A 4,579-nucleotide genomic window follows, 5' to 3' on the forward strand; every position below is an offset into this window, starting at 1 on the left:
AAATTTAACAGCTGAGCCCAACGTCTCAGGGTTTCTCTTCAAAAAGAACATCGACCCGTTAAACACAATCGATAAATTCCAACCCTGGGGAGCAGGATTGGAAAAAACAGAAAACCGGATGTCTGAAATAGCGCTGCATCACCAGGAGGACGAGATACAACGAACGATGACGGCGGAAAATATGTCCATCCTCGTCATCTTGTGTGTCATTCTCATCGTTCCAGTTTTCCTCAAATGTTGTATCTGCTCAGGCAAGAGGCGCTGCTTCATCTATAAGAAAAACAAGCAGCCAGGTGAGGTACTACATAAGACAATAATAGAAACCAAGCGTACCTCTGATCTCAAACCAAAGGCAGTCCAAACTAAGGACCAACCAGAGGTCATCGAACTCCAGGAGCATCCGTCGACATCAACTCGTGTCTCCTTCTCCGCAAATCGGCGAACAACTCCAACTCGTACATCCAGGGGTCTCCGTCTCTCAGACTTCAACGCAACCAATATAATCAACCTAATCAAGATAAGAACAATGTATAATCAAACAAAAAATTTGCGTGGTAAAAATAGCAATCCTCTTCTAATTATTTAGAAACTAACCCCGAAGTATTTTTTGGGCCATTTTGGAAAACATCTACAAATTTTTGTATTCATTTAACCATATCTATGGTTATCTTTGAAGAGGATTCCTATTTTACCACCACTTTATTTTTAAAAGATAAACAGAAAGAAACGAAATAACTAATAAACATATTACTAGACTTAAGTTATACGATAAATTTTGGAAAAAGAAAGGAAATTTAATAATAGATTTTTACATTTAAACCATTAAAGAAATTTAAAATCACCTGAACATTCGAGAAAACAGGATAGTTGGTAAGTCCCTGTTAACGACCGCGAAATTACTTTTCAAACTAAAGAAAAATTATTTAAACGTTTACCTTTCTCAGCGCATGCGCGAATCCGAACGCAGACGACAGCCGCTTACAAATTTTATCACGGCCTTGACAATTTTCTTACAGGACGTCATTTCTCTGCCAAATTCTCCTTTTAAAAATTTACACCCCATGGAAACTCCTTAAAAAACTCCTTTTTACCACCTATAACAAAAAAATGGAAGCAGTAAATAGATAGAAATTTTTCTTTCAAAAACCAACTTCAGAATGTTACTCACCTCAAACTAGTCATATGTTCCATAATAAACTAAAAACACTTACCTGGCGAATTTAGATAATTGCGCCGTAATAAAAAAAAAAAAAAAAAAAAACTTTAAACTCAAAAAAAAAAAATGAAAACCAAGTTTTCTTTACGTATACACTTGCATATTTAACCATATCCAAGTTGTAAACGGTTATTTGAAGGAATGGGCGAATTTTTGGGTTAAAAGAAGGAACACACGATCTTTAAGCTCATTTTCTCTTTATTAAAAAGAGAAAACCGACAGCTGAACTTGACTTGCAAGTGGTAACATCACTTCGGTTACCCAGCGAACGCTGGTGATGGCCGAATTGCCCCATTTTCTTCCTCCATCTCGAATTCCTCTTCTTCCGGGTCATCTTCTCCATCCTCCCTAAAGAGCCAGGAAATAAATTTCCAATCCTCCATCCAATCATCCAAATCCTCGTCCTTTTTCCTCCAAAGATGCTTACTCCATGCCAGGAAAAGCTCACGCTTTAGACGGGATGGGCAGTCCGGCAGAGAACCCCGACTCAAATAATACTAGACGAACAAACCGACATTTTAAATAACACTAAAATCACGACCAACTAGACTTTTCACTTCAACACTTACGTGTAGCAAATTATTACGCACACCACAAGTATTATAACACTCACAAGTATGAATGTTGGGGGCCCAAATTGCAAAAATCCTCCGAATATGAATAAATTCGGAATAGGATCTTATAAAATAATAAATGGGATCCCCAAGGTTATACTTCTGACCAAAAGACTTGCACATTGTACCAGTTTCAAATTAGATGACCGAATGCCCGACTTAACGCATAAACGCACCGTCAGCGGTAACAAGACGCGCTAGCTGTGAGAACGGTTGTTGACGACACACAAACTAAACTTAAGAATAAAATAATGAGAATGATTCTTAAAGATTAAAGAAATAAAACGCTATACATTTTTAAAATTCATTCGCAATTTATTCTGTCAAAGTTCAAAACATTAACGCCTTTTGAAAAGCCAGGCGATAGTAGAATCTTTCAGAGTAGAATTTAACAAACGCAAATTATTTCTGCATCCTCGAATGTGACGGATATATCGCAAAACTTTCATTAAATAGCTGTTACCAATGAGAGCATCGTCCGTAAAAAACCAATGTAAATTGGTCACGACATACTAAAATGATCGAAAATAACATTTTTAAAGAAGTCCTCTTTATATAATATATATGAGTATATAAAAATACCTCTAGTAAGGTAAGAGCGCGACCATCCGCTCCTATCGGGGGCAAGGGTAGTGCTATCGAACGGATCCAATCAATCTCATACTGATGAGAAACGAACAAAAAGATTGGATCCGAATCTAGATACCAACGAGCTCGCACCTCAATCAAAATTTCATCCAGTAAAACCGGTAAAAGATCCATTTCTGGATCAGCAATCTCAGCAGGTTGGCGAGTAAAACACATTTTCAATGTTAAATCCTGAAATTATGGATTTCAGTGTATAAATAAAAATTTTTCAAACAAGGAGTTACCAAATTCCTTATTTTTAAATTGAAAATGAGTTTTAATACCGACTTACCCCTCAACTGTAACGAACGTCCACTAGCTTTAAGAATAACACGTTGTAAAACACTATGTTTAAAAATCATCTTTTCTTACTCTATAAAAGAAAAAAAAAAACAAACATAATAATAACCGTGGCCTTGCTAAATCAGCAAATTAAAAACTGACCGCGAATAAAACAAAGCGATATACGAAAAGGTAACGAAAAAAATTCTCAAAACTCCCATAAAAACTGAAACATCAATGGGTATATTGAGAATAATCTCTAAAAAATCATTCCACATGCATGCTACTAATATAAGTGACCTTCATTCTTAAATTTTCAGGATGAATTCTTTAACATTATCCTTAAAAGCCATCAATTATTCAATTTATTTATGATATAAATCATACCACTGATTTATACACGAAATAAGCTGGTTTAGAGAATAGTCCTTTCAGTGACTGTGAGATGGAGACACTTGCCGGTAAATCTAAGATCAATTCAGCGGTCGATATTTAGCATCACATTGATGTCACACCGTCGCGAGAGTTGCGAACGCGGGCAAAGAAGAGACTGATTAGCGACAGCTGTCGTTCACGGTCGCGCAACGCTCCCTCTCTCCCTCTCACGTTCCAATTAAACCTATCGCACGCTCTCTCCATCCCACGCGGCCAGAATGGAAAAAAAAAATAATAATTTAAAATTACGTCTAAAGCTAAAAAGGATTTTCAAACTAAATTCACTTACCTCTTATTAAGTAGAAACTTAAAATCTAGAGTAATTAAACAACAAACTAACTTATACAATAACTTACCATTTTATATAGTGGAAACCTAAAACATGCAAACCTCTCAATAAGACAATTTATAGATAAATTGAGAAAAATATAGATAGCCCGAACTGGGAATCGAACCCAGACCAATTCGGTAACGCGCCGAGTGCTCTACCAGTTGAGCTATCCGGCCCTATACTATATTCCGTTCAATTTGATCTATAACTTATTGAGCCACACCGTCCTTCTTACGGTAATACACCATTTTATATAGTGGAAACCTAAAACATGCAAACCTCTCAATAAGACAATTTATAGATAAATTGAGAAAAATATAGATAGCCCGAACTGGGAATCGAACCCAGGCCAATTCGGTAACGCGCCGAGTGCTCTACCAGTTGAGCTATCCGGCCCTATACTATATTCCGTTCAATTTGATCTATAACTTATTGAGCCACACCGTCCTTCTTACGGTAATACACCATTTTATATAGTGGAAACCTAAAACATGCAAACCTCTCAATAAGACAATTTATAGATAAATTGAGAAAAATATAGATAGCCCGAACTGGGAATCGAACCCAGGCCAATTCGGTAACGCGCCGAGTGCTCTACCAGTTGAGCTATCCGGCCCTATACTATATTCCGTTCAATTTATAAATTAATAATAACTTACTTAGTCAAAATAGAAAAAAAAAAGGGGGTGGAAATAAATTATTCTGAAACAAATTTTTGCAAAAGTCCTTTTTTTTTTTTCTTTATTCTGTGGCGTTACATTGCCGAAGGGATGGAGTTGAAGGTTGGAGTATGTGTGAGTCTGTGTGTTAGTGAGAGAAAAAGTGACTGTGTGTGTTGAGTTGGGTGTAGTAGAGAATGAGTTGAGGATATGGAGTATAAATGTGTATGACCAGTTAAGTGTGTGATAGAGTACGTGTACGGTACGGAGTATGTTTTTAGAGTGTCTGTGTGATGGAGCGTTGATTTAACGGGGGATGTCTAGCTGTGTCGCGGATAGTGGCCGATATAACGTGCCTCCCGACCAGTGATGACGATTAGGCCTAGGCTTAGCCCTCGGGGTTGACGTGGTGATC

General features: G+C 37.1%; 2 non-coding genes across 2 annotated transcripts; both read right to left on the reverse strand.

Moving 5' to 3' along the window:
• Positions 1–3,828: 3,828 nt before the first annotated feature.
• On the reverse strand, positions 3,829–3,901 carry Trnat-cgu (transfer RNA threonine (anticodon CGU)). Its single transcript has one exon. It is a non-coding gene; the product is annotated as a tRNA-Thr (tRNA).
• Positions 3,902–4,048: 147 nt separating this feature from the next.
• Trnat-cgu (transfer RNA threonine (anticodon CGU)) lies at positions 4,049–4,121 on the reverse strand. Its single transcript has one exon. It is a non-coding gene; the product is annotated as a tRNA-Thr (tRNA).
• Positions 4,122–4,579: the final 458 nt, after the last annotated feature.

This window comes from Microplitis mediator, chromosome 3, assembly GCF_029852145.1.
Source record: "Microplitis mediator isolate UGA2020A chromosome 3, iyMicMedi2.1, whole genome shotgun sequence".
Lineage (NCBI taxonomy): Eukaryota > Metazoa > Arthropoda > Insecta > Hymenoptera > Braconidae > Microplitis > Microplitis mediator.